Source organism: Chlorocebus sabaeus, chromosome 10 (genome assembly GCF_047675955.1).
Source record: "Chlorocebus sabaeus isolate Y175 chromosome 10, mChlSab1.0.hap1, whole genome shotgun sequence".
Classification (NCBI taxonomy): Eukaryota; Metazoa; Chordata; class Mammalia; order Primates; family Cercopithecidae; genus Chlorocebus; species Chlorocebus sabaeus.
In genome coordinates, this window is record NC_132913.1 from 61,541,738 (window position 1) to 61,562,091 (window position 20,354).

General features: G+C 40.9%; 2 pseudogenes; one reads left to right on the forward strand and one right to left on the reverse strand.

Moving 5' to 3' along the window:
• The first annotated feature begins 2,801 nt into the window (after positions 1 to 2,801).
• LOC119625113 (small ribosomal subunit protein uS2-like) lies at positions 2,802 to 3,725 on the forward strand (annotated as a pseudogene).
• Positions 3,726 to 7,211: 3,486 nt separating this feature from the next.
• LOC103218299 (heterogeneous nuclear ribonucleoprotein A1-like) lies at positions 7,212 to 20,059 on the reverse strand (annotated as a pseudogene).
• Positions 20,060 to 20,354: the final 295 nt, after the last annotated feature.

The window sequence follows — 20,354 nt, forward strand, 5'->3', positions numbered from 1 at the left end:
GCTTGCAAATATTTTCTGCCATTCTATAAGTTGTCTCTTCACTCTGTTCATTGTTTTCTTTGCTGTGCAGAAGCTTTTTCATTTGACAGAATTCCATTTGTCTGTTTTGGCCTTTATTGCCTATACTTATGAGGATTTTTCCATAAAAATCTTTGAGCAGGCCAATATCCTGAAACATTTCTCCTATCTTTATAGTTTTTGGTCTTACATTTAAATCTTTTTTTTTTTTTTGAAACGGAGTTTCACTCTTGTTGCCCAGGCTGGATTGCAGTTGCAATGGCATGATCTCGGCTCGCTGCAACCTCTGCCTCCTGAGTTTGAGCAATTCTCCTGACTCAGCCTCCTGAGTAGCTGGCATTACAGGCGCCCACCATCATGCCCGGCTAATTTTTTTGTATTTTTAGTACAGACAGGGTTTCACCATGTTGATCAGGCTGGTCTTGAACTCCTGTCCTCAAGTGATCCACCTGCCTCAGCCTCCCAAAGTTCTGGGATTACAAGCATAAGCTACTGCGCCCAGCCTACATTTAAATCTTTAATCCATTTTGAGGTTTGTTTGTTTGGGTTTTTTTGAGATAGAGTTTCACTATTTTTGCCCAGGATGGAGTGCAATGGCATGGTCTTGGCTCACTGCAACATCTGTCTCCCGGATTCAAGTGATTATCCTGCCTCAGCCTCCTGAGTAGCTGGGATTCCAGGCAGGTGCCACATGCCTGGCTGATTTTGTATTTTTAGTAGAGATGGGGTTTCTCCATGTTGGTGAGGCTGGTCTTGAACTCCCGATTTCAGGTGATCCACCCACCTCGGCCTCCCAAAGTGCTGGGATTATAGGCGTGAGCCACCGTGCCTGGCATATTTTTTTTTTTTTAAATATGGTGAGAGACAGGGGTCTAGTTTTATTTTTTCACATACAAATACTCAGTTTTCCAGCACCATTTATTGAAAAGACTGCCCCTTCCCCAATAAATGTTCTTGGCATCTTTGTTGAAAATAAGCTAACTGCAAGTATGTGGATTTATTTTTGGGCTCTCTATTCTGTCCCATTCATCTGTGTGCCTGTTTTTGTGCCAGTGCCATGCTGTTTTGTTACTATAGCTCTGTAATATAGTTTGAAGTCTAGTAGTGTGATGCCTCCAATTTTGTTCTTTTTGCTCATGATTGCTTTGGCCATTCAGGGCTTTTTGTGGTTCCATAGATATTTTAAGATTGTTGTTTTTCTATTTCTGTGAAGAGTGTCATTAATATTTTGATAGGGATGGTATTAAATCTGTAGATCACTTTTAGTAGTATGGTCATTTTCACAATATTCTTCCAAGAATATTGGAAACATGAATATGGGATATCTTTCCATTTTTGAGTGTGTCCTTTTCAATTTCTTTCATCAGTGTTTTATAGTTTTCCTGTAGTTTATAAAGAAAGGTCTTTTGCTTTCACCTTCTTTGTTAAATTTATTCCTATGAATTTTTTTTGGTAGCTATTATAAGTTAGATTGCTTTCTTGATTCCTTCTTCTGCTTGCTCATTGTTGATGTATAAAAGTGCTACTGATTTTTGTATGTTGATTTTGTATCCTGTAACGTTACTAAATTTTTTTTTATCAATTCTAAGAGTTTTTGGTGGAACTTTTAGGGTTTTCTATATATAAGACCATGTCATTTGCAACAGGGACAATTTGACTTTGACATTCTGCCTCCCAACTTGGATGCCCTTCATTTCTTTCTCTTGCCTGATTTCTCTGGCTAGGCAATTATCTTCTTCTTTTTTTTTTTTTTTTTGAGATGGAGTCTCACTCTGTTGTTCAAGCTGGAGTGCAATGGCGCAATCTCGGCTCACTGCAAGCTCCGCCTCCCAGGTTCAAGTGATTCTCCTGCCCCAGCCTCCTGAGTAGCTGGGACTACAGGTGAGTGCCACCAGGCCCAGCTAATTTTTTGTATTTTTAGTAGAGACGTGGTTTCACCGTGTTAGCCAGGATGGTCTCAAACTCCTGACCTCATGATCCACCTGCCTCAGCCTCCCAAAGTGCTGGGATTACAGGTGTGAGCCACTGTGCCCAGCTTATTTTTTTTAAATATTGAAATAATAAGATAAAAATTGTATATATTTACCTACATAGTTACCATTTTCAATGCTCTTTGTTCCTTTAGGTAGATTTATATTTCCAACGTTCTTTCTGCCTAAAAGATTTCCTTTAGTATTTTCTGTAATGTGGATATGCTGGTGAGTCCTTTCAGCTTTTTAATATCTAAAAGGGTCTCTATTTTGTCTTTTTTTTTTTTTTTTTTTTTTTTTTTTTTGTGACGGAGTCTCGCTCTGTCACCCAAGCTGGAGTGCAGTGGCTGGATCTCAGCTCACTGTAAGCTCCGCCTCCCGGGTTTACGCCATTCTCCTGCCTCAGCCTCCCGAGTAGCTGGGACTACAGGCACCTGCTACCTTGCCCGGCTAGTTTTTTGTATATTTTAGTAGAGATGGGGTTTCACCGTGTTAGCCAGGATGGTCTCGATCGCCTGACCTCGTGATCCGCCCATCTCGGCCTCCCAAAGTGTTGGGATTACAGGCTTGAGCCACCGCACCCGGTCTTTTGGCTTCATTTTTAAGATATATTTATTTATTTAGAGATGGGATCTAACTATGTTGCCCAGGCTGAACTCAAATTCCTGGGCTCAAGTGATCCTCCTACGTCAGCCTCCTGGAGAGCTGGGACTACAGGCATGCACAACCATGCCTGGCTTAAAAGATAACTTAATACACAATTTTAGGCTTTTCTGTGCCACCTACAGAGGAGTCCATACGGCGTTATTGTTGATTCCCGTCGTAACTTAAAGTGAAACTTCCACAATGTCCGGAGCCCTTGATGTCCTGCAAATGAAGGAGGAGGATGTCCTTAAGTTCCTTGCAGCAGGAACCCACTTAGGTGGCACCAATCTTGACTTCCAGATGGAACAATACATCTATAAAATGAAAAGTGATGGCATCTACATCATAAATCTGAAGAGGACCTGGGAGAAGCTTCTGCTGGCAGCTCGTGCCATTGTTGTCATTGAAAACCCTGCTGATGTCAGCGTTATATCTTCCAGGAATACTGGCCAGAGGACCGTGCTGAAGTTTGCTGCCGCCACTGGAGCCACTCCAATTGCTGGCCGCTTCACTCCTGGAACCTTCACTAACCAGATCCAGGCAGCCTTCCAGGAGCCACGGCTTCTTGTGGTTACTGACCCCAGGGCTGACCACCAGCCTCTCATGGAGGCATCTTATGTTAACCTACCTACCACTGCTCTGTGTAACACAGATTCTCCTCTGCACTATGTGGACATTGCCATTCCACACAACAACAAGGGAGCTCACTCAGTGGGTCTGATGTGGTGGATGCTGGCTCAGGAAGTTCTGCACATGCATGGCACCATTTCCTGTGAACACTCGTGGGAGGTCATGCCTGAGCTCTACTTCTACAGAGATCCTGAAGAGATTGAAAAAGAAGAGCAGGCTGCTGCTGAAAAGGCAGTGACCAAGGAGGAATTTCAGGGTGAACAGACTGTGCCAGCTCCTGAGTTCTCCGCTACTCAGCCTGAGGGTGCAGACTGGTCTGAAGGTGGCAGGTGCCCTCTGTGCCTATTCTGCAGCTCCCTACTGAAGACTGGAGTGCTCAGCCTGCCACGGGAGACTGGTAAGCACCTCCCACTGCTCAGGCCACTGAATGGGGAGGAGCAACCACTGAATGGTCTTAAGCTGTTCTTGAATGGGCTCTTAAGTAACATGGAAAAATGGTTGATGGAAAATAAACATCAGTTTCTAAAAAAAAAAAAAAAAAAAATTTAGGTGGACAGCTTTTTCTTTTTAAGTACTTTAAAGATGTTGTTCCACAATTTTCTTTTGTTTACCTTGTCTCTAACAAGAAATGTTCTGTCATCATTATCTCCGTTCTTCTGTACACATCATATCTTCTTTCTCCTCTGGCTGCTTTTTCCTTTTTTTTGTTTTTTTCTCTCTCTCTTTTTTTTTTTTTTTTTTTTTTGAGATGGAGTCTCACTCTGTCACCCAGGCTGGAGCGCAGTGGCGCGATCTCGGCTCACTGCAACCTCCGCCTCCCGGGTTCAAGCAATTCTTGTGCCTCAGCCTCCCGAGTAACTGGGGTTACAGGCGCCCACCATCACACCCAGCTAATTTTTGCATTTTTGGTAAAGACAGGTTTTCACCCTGTTGGTCAGGTTGGTCTTGAACTCCTTACCTCGGGTCATCTGCCCACCTCAGCCTCCCAAAGTGCTGGGATTACAGGTGTGAGCCACCATACCCAGCCCTCTGGCTGCTTTTAATATTTTTTATTTATAATTTATTTTAAGTGACTTGATTATGATTTTGCCTTGGTGTAGTTTTCTTCACATTTCTTGTGCTTGTGGTTTGTTGAGCTTCTTGGATCTGTTGGTTTATAGCTTTTATCAAATTTGTAAATGTCATGGCTTTTATTTCTTTTGAGATTTTTTCCATCACCCCTTTTCTTCAGGACTCCAACAACATATATGTTAGGCCACTTGATGTTGTCCCATGGTTTACTGATGATGTTTCTTTTTTCTTATACCCCAGACTTATATTTTGAGTTTCATTTTGCATGGCTTATGTTGCATGTTTTAAAGTTCACTCATGTTTTTCTGCAATGTCTAACCTGTTATTGATCCTATCCAGTGTATTTTTAATCTCAGTCATTGTCCTTTTTATCTCCAAAATTTCAATTTGTATCTTTTTCATATTTCCTATGTCTTTACATAACATATTCAATCATTCCTCTAGATCAGAGTTTCTCAACCTCAGCACTTCTGACAATTTGGGCTAGATGATTTTTTGTCGTGGGGGGCTGTTCCTGTGCATGAAGAATGTTTAGCAACATCCCTGGATTCTACCCACATTATGCCAGTGGCACCACTACCCCCAAATTGTGACAACTAAACTGTCTCCAGACATTGCCAAATGTCACCAGGGATGGGGAATCATGCTTCTACTGAAAACTATTACTCTAGATTTTGAGATATAAGGAATACATTTATAATTGCTGTTTTAATGTCCTTGTCTACTTTTTTTTTTTTTTTTTTTTTTGGACACATGGTCTTACCTGTGATAGAGTGTAGTAATGCGATCTTAGCTCGCTGCAGCCTCAACCTCCTCAGGCTCAGGTGATTCTCTCACCTCAGGGACTACAGGCATGTGCCATCACACTTGGCTAATTTTTGCATTTTTTGTAGAGACGGGGTTTCACCGTGTTGCCCAGGCTGGTCTCAAACTCCTGGGCTCAAGGGATCTGCCCATATTATCCTCCCAAAGTACTAGAGTTACAGGTGTGAGCCACCACGTCCGGCCCTTGTCTACTAATGCTATCATCTATGTCCATTTTATGCAGTTTTGATTGATTGATTTTTTTTTCTCCTTACAATTTTCCTGCTTCTTTGCATGCCTTAGAGTTGTCTTTTCTTAAATTAAATGTCAGACATTATAAATTTTACTTTGTTGGGTGCTGGATATTTTTATATACCTGTAAACATCCTTGAGCTTTGTTCTGAGATGCAACTAAGTTAACCTGGAAAAAGTTTGATCCTTTCGGTTCTTGCTTTTAAGCCTCATTAGGTGAGATCAGAGTAACATTTAATCTAGGGCTAACTTTGCCCCACTATGGAGGCAAGAGCCTTCCGAGTACTCTACCCTAATACCTCATGAATTACGAGGTTTTCAAGTCTGGGTGGGGGAATTGGCACTATTCCTGGCCCCACACGAGCTTCGTATGAGTAGTTCTTTCCATGTGTCTTTTTCTCCCGTGCATGTGCTGATAAGCAGTCAGCTGAGTACGTGAGGGAGAACCTCTGGACATTTTGGTGATTCTGTCTTTCTCTGAGATCCTTTCTCCTCTCTGGTATTTTATTCTGCAAGCTCCAACAGCTTTGGTCTTTTTGATCTTCCCCAGCTTCATCTCTTCAACTCTCAGCTCTTCTCCTTAAGTCTGGGAGGTCGCTGCATCTTGCCTGGGTTCCCCTTAACTCCCAGTGCACTGCAGCCTAGAAACTCTCCTCAGGCACTAAGCCTGGACCATCACTGGGCTCACTTGACTAGTTTCTCATCTCTCAGGATCACTCTTCTTCATTGTGTCATGTCTAGTACCTTAAAAACCATTGTTTCATAGATTTTGTCTTAATTTTTTCAGTGATTTCAGGCAGAAAAGTAAATCTGGTCTCTGTGACTCCATCTGGGCTGGAAACAAATCCATACCACACTTAAGTTTTTAATTTGCCTGGAATTTATATGAGTGTTAAATCTTCTGAGTTATTAAATTTCTGAGAATAACTGTGCTTTACTCTCACTCTGGATTGAAAAGTTTGAATGGAAATAAAATTTTACTCTTAAAATAACTTTCACTCTAAACTTTGAAGGTATATTTTCTGTTTTTGAGCATCCAATGTTGATAGGAAATCTGATGTTTGTTTGATTCTTGCTCCTTTCTTTCCCAAGAGAATTAAATTGTTTATTGATTACACATGATAATAGATGATACACAAGCTTCATTCCCATCTACAATTTTATCTGGTACCTTTAATCAATTTAGATATATTGCATAGGATGTGCCAACAATTATTTTTATAACCAATAATTCCATGATTTTGCTTGGGTAATCCCTTTTAATGGTGAACTTCAGGTCACAACAGTAACTATCAGTTCAACTACACCAAGGTTTCTGAAGACAATGGCTTCTCCACCCAAGCAGGTTGTATATAAATTCCAAATAGAACCTGGCATCACATTGAAGGAATTCTAACTTCACACTGTTGGGGGAAATTTACCAAGATGGCTTCAGAGTAGACTAACTTTAAACAGCACATTAAAAAAAAAAAAGTCATTTATTCAGCATCATGATCAGACTATTACATTTAGCAATCAACAGCATGGGTGCAAAAAAAAAAAAAATATATATATATATATATATATATCAAAGCCCTTTGTTGGAATGGTTTACACTTTCCACAGAACAGAATAAAATAAAATAAACTGTTATACCATTAACCACAAATACAGTCCTCAAGTTTTTTGCCCATACACATGAGTATTTGTCTAAAACATGTCTTCTTTGTAGCAGCTAGGGCCTTCCACCACTGTGCTTGACTGAGTTCACAAATCTGTTGTAACCTGTGGTTTCCCCGTCACTTCTCTGGCTCTCCTCTCCTGCTAAGCTTTGTGCCCTAATTAAAATATTCTGCCACTGCCATAGTTACTGCTGCTAGTGGAACCGCCATAGCCACCTTGGTTTCGTGGTTTGGCAGAGTATTGGCCTCCACTGCCATAGGGGCCAGAGCTTCTGTCTCCAAAGTTTCCTCCCTTCATGGGACCAAAATTTGAAGACTGACTGTTGTAACTGCCAAAATCACTGTAGCTTCCACCACCTCCAAAATTGCTTCCGTCATCACCAAATGCATTATAGCCATCCCCACTGCCACCATATCCACCACCACCACAGCTGCCACCAAAGCCACCATGACGACTAAAGTTTCCTCCACGACCGAAGTTATTCCCACCGAAACCACCTCCACGACCACCACCAAAGTTTCCAGAACCACTTCGACCTCTGTGGCTGGATGAAGCACTAGCCATCTCTTGCTTTGACAGGGCTTTCCTAGCTTCGCAGTTGTGGCCATTCACAGGATGGTATTTCTGAATGACAGTCTTATCCATGGAGTCATGGTTGTCAAAGGTTACAGCGGCAAAGCCCCTTTTCTTGCCACTGCCTCAGTCAGTCATGATTTCAGTCACTTCACTTTTTCCACACTGTTCAGAATAATCTCTTGGGTGATGTTCTTCAGTGTCTTCTTTAATGCCACCAACGGATATCTTCTTCATAGTTAAGTGGGCACCTGGTCTTTGAGAATCTCCTCTTGAGACAGTTCTCGTGGTCTCCACAACTCTTCCATCCACCTTATGTGGTCTTGCATTCGTGGCTGCATTCACCTCCTCCACAGTGACATATGTGACAAACCCACAGCCCCTGGAGCGCTTGGTGTTTGGATCTCTCGTTACCACACAGTCCCTGAGCGGTCCCTGTTGCTCAAAATGGCTCCTCAGACTCTCATTGGTTGTTTCAAAGCTCAACCCTCCAATGAAGAGCTTCCTTAGGTGTTCGGGCTCTTTAGGAGACTCTGACTTAGACGTGAGGCCAGGGAGAGGAGAAACTTTAATGATAGTTCTTCAGCGGTGTCTGTGATTCTTGCTCCTTTGTAAGTAACTTTTTTTCTTTCTACAGGATTTTAGAATCATCTCTTATTTATAATGTTCTGAAATTTCAGTGATCTATCTAGGTAGAGGTTTTTAAAAAATAGTATCTGTGATATTATGAGTTTGACAGTCTAATTTTATAACCTATTATAAAATAAACATATGTTTATTAAGATAAAAGTATTTGTCCATGCCACCTAAAATCCAGTATCACCAGTGTTATGTTTATCACCTTTTGGGAAACTTTGGATGAAAGAATAGCATTAAGAAAAATTATAATAAATTATCAGGGAAAATTCTGAATGGGTGATGACTGGGTATCATTTCAGCGGGGGTTGTCTAAGAGATCCTTTGGAATTATCTGACTATATGGAGAATTGTAGTTTTCATCACAGACTGATGGTTATATGCAACTCTGTAAGTTGTTGAAAATTTGTAGTAATGCAAGACCAGGGGCAGTGGCTTACATCTGTAATCCCAGCCATTTGGGAGGCCGAGGCGGGTGGATCACTTGAGGCCAGGAGTTCAAGATCAGCCTGGCTAACATGGTAAAACCCTGTCTCTACTAAAAATACAAAAATTAGCCCGGCATGATGGTACATGCTTTTAATCCCAGCTGCTCGAGAGGCTGAGGCATGAGAATTGCTTGAACCCAGGAGGCGGAGGTTGCAGTGAGCCGATATGGCACCACTGCATTCCTGCCTGGACAACAGAGCAAGACTCTGTCTTAAAAAAAAAAAAAAACCTTATAGTAATGCAAATGGGTCTTGTCCATAGACATGGCAATAAGTTGTGTCCGGTGAAGATGAAAGTGATGACCACTCTGTGGAAAAGATGATTCCAAGCATTATTCTATTTCTTGTAAATATTGATCAGTTTTTTCTATTGACAAATTCATTTCGACATTCCTGATTGCCTCTATATGTGTTTGTTCTTTTAATCCCCTTTGAACTGGTTTTAATGTATTGGTGTTTTCCTCACTAATTAGTGTGTTAAATAAAATCTTTGACTTTTTTTATTTTATTTTATTTTTGAGACAAAGTCTCACTCTGTCATCCAAGCTGGAGTGCAGTGGTGGGACCTTGGCTCACTGCAACCTCCGCCTCCCAGGTTCAAGTGATTCTCCTGCCTCAGCCTCCCAAGTAGCTGGGACTACAGTTGCAACACCACGCCTAGCTAATTTTTGTATTTTTAGTAGAGACAAGGTTTCACCAGGTTGGCCAGGCTGGTCTTGAACTCCTGACGTTAAGTGATCCACCCCCTCAGTCTCCCAAAGTGTTGGGATTATAGGCGTGAGCCACCGCATCTGGTTAAATCTTTAACTTTTTAAAATATTTGTATGACAGTCACACTTTCGCCTTATTTTTAAAAAAAACATTTTGTTAGTAGCATATATTAATTATAATGTATATCACTATTATAATGTTTGAGAGGAGGTGGAGAACAGACTGGCCTTTGGAACAGAGTACATTTGAGGTAAGTCCTGGCTTCTTATCAAATCCTCTACGAAAAATCTAGCTGGTCACCTATTTCTATAACTAAAGTTTTGTTGGCACACAGCCAAACTCATTCATTTACATATTTTCTGTGGCTGCTTTTGTTCTACAAAAACAAGGCTGAGAGTTGCAATAAAGACCATATGACCCACAGGCCAGGGAGCAGAAGCTCCCTCTACCCCTGTAGAACATTGGAACCAAAACGTGACAAAAGGATTTTTGAGTCCCTACTGCCTCCTGTTTGATAACAGTTGTTAATGGAACAAAGTCTGAGTGCTACTAGAGAACGCACTGTTCCTTGGGACTGCAACAAGCAGTGATGTAATGATATTATGGCATGATTTTCCTGAAGTAGCTAAAAAGGGAGCAACATTCTCCTGGAGTCTCTGGTGTTTCCCTTGTGATTTTGCGGATGACTGTGCCTTTATCTCCTCCACCATACTGAAACTCTGCCACCTGTGTCGTGTTAAGTGAGTCCTTTAATTGCTCTGGGCTCAGTTTCCTCATACATAACATGAGGTTATTGGATGACTTCCCAGGTCTCTTCTATCCTTACGAGTTCATGTCAGTTTCATATACTTTTTGTTTCTTAGTTTTGTTCTCACTTATCAAACATTTATTTTATATCTATTATGTTCCAGGCATTTTACCAGTCACTAGAGATATAGCAGTGAATAATGGGACATGGACTCTGGCCTTACATTAATAAAAATGACAGCAAGCACATTATCAGCAATATCTGATATCACACTATATTATAGGTTCTAAAACACTTTCACAGGCATTTTTATATTTGGCCTTCAGTACAGCACTGTTAGCTGGTTAGACCAGGTATTATTATTTGCATTTTACATATGAAGAAACTCAAACACAGAAACATTAAATTGGCCAAGGTTACATGGTACTGATATTACCAACTAAGATTTAGAAATTTTGATCCTGATTATTTACAAAAAAGTTTGTTTACTGAAACATTTCAGGCCAGGAGTGGTAGCTCACGTCTGTAATCCCAGCACTTTGGGAGGCTGAGGTGGGCGGATCACGAGGTCAGGAGATCGAGACCATCCTGGCTAACACGGTGAAACCCCGTCTCTACTAAAAATACAAAAAATTAGCCGGGCGTAGTGGCAGGTGCCTGTCCTCCCAGCTACATGGGAGGCTGAGGCAGGAGAATGCTGTGAACCTGGGAGGCGGAGCTTGCAGTGAACCTAGATCACGCCACTGCACTCCAGCCTGGGCAACAGAGCGAGACTCCATCTCAAAAAAAAACAAACCAAAAAACAAAAAAGAAACATTTCAAACATACTAAAAAATAATAGTACAATCAATCCCATGTACTCATACCCCCAATTTAAAAATATATATATTTTTGAGACCAGGTCTCATTCTGTCACCCAGGCTAGGGTACAGTGGAATGATCCCACAGCTCACTGCAGCCTTGACCTCCTGGGCTTAGCTGATCCTCCCACCCCAGCATCCCAAGTAGCCGGGAACACAGGCATGCACCACCATGCCCAACTAATTTTTGTATTTTTTGTAGAGATGGGATTTTTGCCATGTTGCCCAGGTTGGTCTCGAACTCTTGGACTCAAGGGATCTGCCCATCTCGGCCTCTGAAAGTGCTAGGATTACAGGTGTGAACCTCTGCCCCAATCCCAAATTAGCAATGATCAAGATTTCGACTATATTTTTTTCATCTTCCCCCTTTTTTCTTTGTAGAAGTTTTTTGTTTTTGTTTTGTTTGGGGTTGTTTGTTTGAGAGAAGGTCTTGCTCTGTCACTCAGGCTGGAATATAGTGGCTTGAGCACAACTCATTGCAGTCTCAACCTCCAGGGCTCAAGCAATCCTCCCACCTCAGCCTCCCCAGTAGCTTGGACTGACTAACATGTGCCACCACGCCTGGTTAATTTTTAAATTTTTTGTGGAGACAGTGTCCCACTATGTTGCTCAGGCTGGTCTTGAACTTTAGGACTCAAGCGATCCTCCTGCCTCAGCCTTCCTAAGTGCTGGGATTACAGGCAAGAGCCATTGCCCTTGGCCTGTAGATGTATTTTAAGTAAATGCCAAAGATCATGTCATTTCACCCCTTTATCCTCAATGTAAATCTTTAAAAAGTAAGGGCATTTTCCTAACACCACCACAATGCCACTTTCACCCTTAATAACATCAAAAATAATTGTTTTGTTTCATTTAAATCTAATTCTTGAATTCTTGATGTTCATTTGGGTAGAATAAAGTTTAAAATCATTTTGCTATTTGGTCACACACTGACTAGCCAAGCATCATGTAAATTTGTTTCACAACAGTTTATTGGTTCCTAGATCATTCCTCCTTTCCTAAAAGACTTATTTTGTGTCAGGGAATATTATATGTTACCTCCCCTTTTTCCTTAGTGCCTTAGTCTATTTGTGCTGCTATAACAGAACACCTGAGACTGGGGAACTTATAATAAACAGGTATATATTGTTCACAGTTCTGGAGGCTGAGAAGTCTGAGATCAAGGTGCCAGCAGTTTTGGCATCGGGTTAGGGTCTGGTCTCTGCCTCCATGATGGTGCCTTGAACTCTGCATCCTCCAGAGGAGGGGGAACCCTGTTCCTCACGTAGCAGAAGAGCGGAAGAGAGAGAGCCCACTCCTGCAAGCTCTTTTTTATAGCAGCATTAATCCACACACAAGGGTAGAGCCTTCATGACTGAAATGCCTCCCATTCAGCCCCCACCTCTCAACACTGTTGCAATGAGGATTAAGCTTCCAGCACATAAATTTGAGGGGAACAAAAACATTCAAACTGTAGTATTTGGTTATAGATTTTTTTAGATAGAAACACGGCCACAGGAAATAAAAACTGTACGTCCCAACCTTCCTTGCAGCTAGATATGGCTTCTGAGTAAATTCTAGTTCATGAGATGTTAACTGAATTGTTGAGTTGAGTTTCTGGGAAGTGTTTGTAAGGGTAGACGGCATGTTTTCTTTGCCCTTTCTCCTTCCTGCTCATTAGAATAGAGAAACAGTAGCTGGATCTGAAGCATCTTGACCTATGAGGCTGTGTACTAAAAAAAGAGAGAAGCACTCAATGAGGATGCTAAGGCATAAAAATAATACAATGCACTTTGGAGACTCAGGGGAAACGGTGGAAGGGGGGTGAGAAATAAAAGACTACACATTGGGTACAGTGTACACGCTTGGGTGATGGGTGCACCAAAATCTCAGAAATCACCACTAAAGAACTTATCTATGTAGCCAAATGCCACCCATTCCCCCAAAACCTACTGAAATAAAAAATAATTTTTAAAAAATCATAGATGACACAAGCAAATGGGAAAAAAGAGGGAGAGAAAAACACTCAGATCCCTGATGACCCATGGAGTCACTTTATCAGTTTAGAAGTAAACTTTTTCTGCACTTCAAGCCAATGTTCTCTACTTTGGTTTCTGATTGCTTTCAAACCTGTAGCCAAACAAACCCTAACTTATACACATTGCTGTATACTTATTTCCCCATCACTCAATTATGGTAGAACTAGACACAGAGAAAGCTGGATTTGCTCTAAGCTTAGGCCTCCTCATCTAACATAACTGTTAACTGAGATGTATTCCATTAAACTTAATTTGTTTTTGTTGTTTTTGGGTTTTGTTTTAGAGACAGGGTCTTGCTCTGTCACTCAGGCTGGAGTGCAGTGGGGCTATCACAGCTCACTGTACTCTGAAACTCCCAGGCTCGAGTGATCCTCCCACCTCAGCTTCCTGAGTAGCTGGGACTACAGGTGCACACCACCATATCACCCTAATTTTAAAAAACTTTTTTTTTTTGGTTGGAGATGGGATCTCACTACATAGCCCAAGCTGGTCGCGAACTCCTGGCCTCAAGTGATTCTCTTGTGATTTGCTGGGATTACAGACATGAGCCACAGCACCAAGCCAAACTTATTGTTTTAAAATGAAAAATGTTCAACTTTCAAACTTCCTTTCCCTTGGATCTGTCCTTGCTATATAATCGACATCTCTTCCGCCTTCTTAATTGATTGGCTACTCAAATATAGCAGTTTCTTGGTTCTTAAAAGTAGTGTTCTGGCCAGGTGCTGTAGTTCATGCCTGTAATCCTAGCACTTTAGAAGGCTGAGGCTGATCACTTGAGCCCAGGAGTTTGAGACCAGCCTGGGCAACATGGCAAAACCCCGACTCTAAAAAAAAATTACAAAAATTAGCTGGACATGGTGGTACTTGCCTGTAGTCCCAGCTACTTGGGAGGCTGAGGTGGGATGATCGCTTGAGCCTGGGGAGGTTGAGGCTGCAGTGAGCTGTGATCATGCCACTGCACTCCAACCTGAGTGACAGGATGAGAACTTGTGTCAAAAAAAAAAAAAAAAAAAAGTAATGTTTTGTTCATATGGTTTGCAAAATAGGATTTGGAGAAGGCTAGAAAAGACCTGAAATGTTGAATGAGTAACAATCACTGAATACTGGAAAAAGCCCAGCCTTGTTACCTTCTCTGATCTCTGAAAATACATCAGCAATTGCAGAGCTAGTGCTGGTGAGCTACAGTGAGCTGTCACAATTGATGTAGTCATTATTAGAAGATCACAGTATATGCACAGCAGTTCAAATATTGTTAACAGGTCTACATTTAAAAGGTTTCTTATGTAATTTTACAGCTGATAAACCAACCCCTGATGACACAGTGAAACAGGACCAGGATATTAAAGCATTTAAACATAGGTTTTTAATTTATTAACCAAACATCAGGACAATTCCTCAGTCTCTTTTCATATTTAAAAAAAGGAAAAGAAAAAAATACTTGCAGTAACAAAGAAAAGTATTAAGGTTTCTTTCAAAGATGCAGGCTGATTTCCAATATTCCAAACCTTTGAATTACATAATGAAATGGGTGCTAATAAAAAAGAATGTACACCTGACAGATTGAATATTTTTTCTATGATTAATAATTCTCTATTAAAGCAACCTATTAAATTTTATTTTAAAGAGATGTGAGTGATCGAGTTATTAGATCAGCACCCTCAATTTTAGGCCAAATGAGAAACTCCTATAGATTTTGTAATTCCAAACATCTCGTGAGCAGCTATTCATCTGCTCATGAGATGTTTAAAGAATTGCAATGCACTAAGTTGTACATGTAGAAGCAAGATGTTAATTAAAACACTGGCCAGACATGGTAGCTCATGCCTGTAATCCCAGCACTTTGGGAGGCCAAGGCGGGTGGATCACTTGAGGTCAGGAGTTCGAGACCAGCCTGGCCAACATGATGAAACCCCGCCTTTACTAAAAATACAAAAATTAGCCTGATGTGGTGGTGTGCACCTGTAATCCCAGCTACTCAGGAGGCTAAGGCATGAGAATGGCTTGAACCTGGGAGGTGAGGTTGCAGTGAGCCAAGATCAAGCCACTGCACTCCAACCTGGGTGATGGAGTGAGACTCTGTCTCAAAAATAATAATAATAATAAAATAAAAATAAAAAACAAAAAAATTCTGTAAATCTTACACTTTCAAGACATTTATGGAAAATAATTCCTAATAAAGAAGCCATAGGGGATATGTAAAATTCTTCTTTATATCTCAGTCTTTGAGGAAATACTTTAAATTTCAACCACCATAGACGTGAAAAATAACTCTCAGATGCCTATTCTTTGCACTCTGTTAGATACTCCCTTTATGTATTCATATATGTTTTATTGCAGATTGTATTTTCCCAAAGTGACTGAAATAGTATCTCCTATTCCAAGTGCTCTTTTTATAATGTGACCTTAACATTTGTCTTATGGAGAAGTGGAGTTTATGTCTTTTCCCCTTAAACTTGGGCAAACACTTGCGACTGTCTCAATAAAAGAGTACTGGAGAGTGATGCTATGTAAATTTTGAGGCTAGATCACAAAAATGCCATGTTTCATTTTGCTGTCTTGGGACACTCAATACAGGAATTCAACTGTATGCTGTAAGGAAGCTCGCACTCAGTCATGCAGAAACCATACGGTAGGTGTCCTGGTTAAAAACCAGCATCCTTCTTGATGTGGTGACTCACGCCTGTAATCCCAGCACTTTGGGAGGCCAAGGAGGGCAGATGACCTGAGGGCAGGAGTTTGAGACCAGCCTGGCTAACATGGTGAAACCTCATTTCTACTAAAAATGCAAAATTAGCTGGGCACGGTGACATATGCCTGTAACCCCAACTATTCGGGAGGCTGAGGCAGGAGAATCGCTTGAACCTGGGAGGCAGAGGTTGCAGTGAGCTGAGATCGTGCCATTGTACTCCAGCTTGGGCAACAAGAGCGAAATTCCACCTAAAAAAAAAAGAAAAGCCGGCATCCTCTGCCAGATAAGTGAGTGAAGTCATATCCAGGTGATTCCAGCCCCCAGTCATTGAGTTACCCACAGCCTTTGACTCTTCCTGACTAAGGCTTCAGATATGGTGGAGTGAAGATTATCATCCATATCCACTGTACCCAATCTGAATTCCTGACCCAGAGAATCTGTGAGCATAATAAAGTGGTCATTTTATGCCACTAAGTTTTAGGGTAATTTGTTACACAACAATGGTACCTGGAACATATATGTTACCTACAAGCCATATTAATGACAATACTTTCAATTTCTTATAAATTTCCCCTGGATAAAACCATACAATAAGCCTCATGTATTTTCGAAGTAGTCTTCAAATGTGAATGAAGAATAATAGCAAATGACCCTAAAGGGAAGTTACAATTCATATATTAATAGAATCACATGCCTTTTCACTGGCCGGAATTAAGACCTTTTGCCTTTCAGAACTAGGCTTTTCCTCAAAATCCATGTCCTCAAACAAATTAGTCCCACTTAATTTTTTCTTCAAATTGTTATCTTTCTGAGTAGTCTCTTTCTTGAGTTTTAGATCCTTGACTGTCAGTCTGCTGAGCTCTTTTTTTTGTTTTTGTTTTCGTTTTTGTTTTTGTTTTTGAGATGGAGTGTTGCTCTGTTGCCCAGGCTGGAGTGCAGTGGCATGACCTTGGCTCACTGAAGCCTCTGCCTCCCAGGTTCAAGGAATTTTCCCACCTCAGCCTCCTGAGGAGCTGGGATTACAGGGGCGCACCACCACACCCGGCTAATTTTTTGTATTTTTGTATATTTAGAGACAGGGTTTCACCATGTTGGCCAGGCTGGTCTTGAACTCCTGACCTCAGGTGATCCGCCCGCCTAGGCCTCCCAAAGTGCTGGGATTACAGGCATGAGCCACCGCACCTGGCCGAGCTTATCTGCTCAGACATTCCACTTTTCTCGCAAACTTAGTTGATCTCAAACCAAACCCGTGTCTTCTTTGAAAATCTGAATCTTCTGAGAGAGTAACAAAGCAAATGATGCAAAATGTTAAAACCTGGCGAATCTGCTAAAAGATAAACAGGAATGTTTCTTTGTAAGATTCTAGCAACTTTTCTGTAAGCTTCTAATTATATTTCAAAATAAGGAGCATGTTAAAATAGAAAAGAAAAGGGATAAGGACTGGAAACAAGAAATGAATTTACTACACAGTTCTCTAATTCTGGTAGCAATGTCTGTTGTTACTGGTGCTTAAATACTTCAGAGTAATCCTTCATTCCAGATTTCCTCAGCTCTTCTAATTAATCAATATTGTTTTTCTTTTTTGCTATCTGTAGTTAATATTTCTATTTCTCTCTTCCCAATATCTAGTACCCCTTCTTATGCTAAAAGTGTCAAGATTTTCCTTTGGACAGCCATTCTTCTCCAGTTTTAGATCTTACATAAGGGTGGGATTCAAGAATGAAAATGTAACCCAGGTATAGCATCTTGCAGATGGTCAACAAAGAAGCAGCAAGTTCCTTTAATAAAGTTTAAGTAGTTAAGAAAAAGTCCTAACTGATCTTGCTGTTTTTGCTGTCTTTTACATTTTGCTTTTTAAAAAAATGTGCTTATTAGGACTATATATATGTGTGTGTGTGTGTGTGTGTGTGTGTATACACACACACACACATACACAGAGAGACAGGGTGAGGGAGAGAGTTAGTGCAGGGTGAGTTTACTATAGAAAAATTACATTTTCTGCAAAAAGAGTTGATTCTCTTTCTGTTTTTTTAGTTCTCACCTTGGCTCAATATATAATTCCTCAAGTCAAAATATTATACTTAGGTAGGCAGGACAATCTAAAATAAAATCCCAAGGATGAGAACCTTCATTCTTTCAAACTTTGTTGAACTGTTATATTGCAAAGGATAACCTCCTGTTTTGGATTTTGGCTTATTTTGGTCCTCTGCAGAATGACTACATAAATGAGCCCCAGGAGGCCCATGAAAGGTGGTATCTTACTAACAGGGGCAGAACCACCCCATACTTCTTTTGCCATCTATTGATTTACCCACACTATAGCTCCAGGTCTTAAAACCTTCTATTCAAGAGAAAGGATATGGATATTTTTATAAAATCAGTTTGTGTGTGTGTTTTAAGAAAAGAAACCTAGAGCTGTCTGCATTACAAGCATGACTGTGAAAGGGATTTTGTTCAGAGGAAGTGAACATTTTTGCCAACATTCAGAGTCTAGTTGCTCCAAGAAGTCCTAATGTACATCTTTTTTGCCTTGCTGAGTCTTATCTACTTCACCTCCTTAAAATGCCAACCCATGGGCTGGGTGCGTTGGCTCATGCCTGTAATCCCAGCACTTTGGGAGGCCAAGGCGAGCAGATCACAAGGTCAGAAGTTCGAGACCAGCCTTACCAACATGGTGAAACTCCATCTCTACTAAAAATACAAAAGTTAGCTGGGCGTGGTGGTGTATGCCTGTAATCCCAGTACTCAGGAGGCTGAGGCAGGAGAATTGTTTGAACCCAGGAGGCAGAGGTTGCAATGAGCCAATGAGCCAAGGTCGCACCATTGCACTCCAGTGGTCCAATCTGGGCAACAGAGGAAGACTTCGTCTCAAAAAAAAAAAAAAAAAAAAAAAAGCCAACCCATGGTTTATCATATCTACAAAACTCAACGCAATGTACATCACTCCCTTTCTTCTTCCTTTTTCTCATTAACTAGCATCATTGCCCTCTTTGGCAACTGCATAGTTAGCAGGTATTGCCAGAAAGGTTCTATAATAGACTGTTGGCTCTTCTGCTCCCTTTTTCCTTTTGCCAAGTTTTTTTTTTTTTTTTTTTTTTTTTTGTTTGTTTGTTTGTTTGTTTTTGAGATAGTGTCTTACTCTGTTGCCCAGGCTGGAGTGCAGTGGCATGATCTCAGCTCACTGCAGCCTCCGTCTCCCGGGTTCAAGCAATTCTCCCACCTCAGCCTCCCGAGTAGCTGGAATTACAGGCGTGCACCACCACGCCTGGCTAATTTCCGTATTTTTAGTAGAGATGGGGTTTCACCATGTTGGCCAGGTTGGTCTTTAACTCCTGACCTCAGGTGATCCGCCAACCTTGGCTTCCCAAAGTGCTCGGATTGTAGGCGTGAGCCACTGCACCTGGCCTCTTGCTAAGTTTTTAGGGACTGTTCTAATACCCTTTAACCATCCCTTCTCTTTTTTTTTCTCCCCCCCGCCCCTTTTTTTTTTTTTTAAATAAATGAAGCCTTTAGATTTGTTTTAGTTTTTCTTCTCACCTACAAGCTCCACTGGCAGGTTGATGCCCTTGTATGGTATCCAGTGATAGACGTTGAATCCATTCTTACTGGTATTTGCTCCTTGGAGGTGAAAAAAATAAATGTTTTATAAAACTCAAATTGGCCTTATCAAACAAAACATCTGCTAGATCAGTGAATGACTGGTGACAGCAGGAGACAGCAGTGCTGGCCTCTCCAATAGAAGTCACTGCAGTTAATGGAAGCTATTATGGGAAAATTCTGGCACGAAGTTTTCTTTTTCTTTTTTTTTTTCTCCTTCAGACAGCTAAAATTTTTTTAAAGAAAAAATGTATTCAGTTGCTAGGGTAACTGTGGTTTCAAAACTACCATAACAAAAGCCAGATATCACATATCAAACTACCAAATTGTTAATTTGACTGGTATTTTAAAATAATTGCTTGAAAGAGATGTTTTCTCCTTATCTTAGCTATAGAGAACAGAGAGAAAGGGAGATCAGGAAAAAAAGAAGAAAAAAGGAGAAAAAAACCTGATAGATTTAAGAAATGTTTTTGCCTTGCTAAATATTTGTTGGAAGTAAAAATTATTTTATGTTACGGATACATTTGCATGCAGGATTTATTTAGTCAGATTCAAAACATAAGGAGGATACTGGGTTATTCTGTTTTCAATTTCTCTTCCCGCATTTCAAGCCTTGCCTGGGTTTTAAGTGAACAGTTTTCCATGGGTACTTGGTAAAGGAACTGGTTGCTTAGGGGAGTCGTGCATGTTCTGAAATCTTCTTTGAGTGGTTATGTTTCTTCTGTGTCTTGCTTTTCATCACTTGATTCAAAGTGAATATAATAAAGCCATTAAGTGCTTGGATTCTGGAATTGGTCATATCTTGGACTAAATTCCTTTTCTATCCCTTACTAAATTCCTTCAACCTCTCTGAGTTTCTTCATTTATAAAAAGAATAAGGCCAGGCAAAGTGGCTTACACTCAACAGTTTGGAGAGGCCAAGGCGGGTGGATCGCTTGAGCCCAGGAGTTTGAGACCAGCCTGAGCAACATGGTGAAACCCT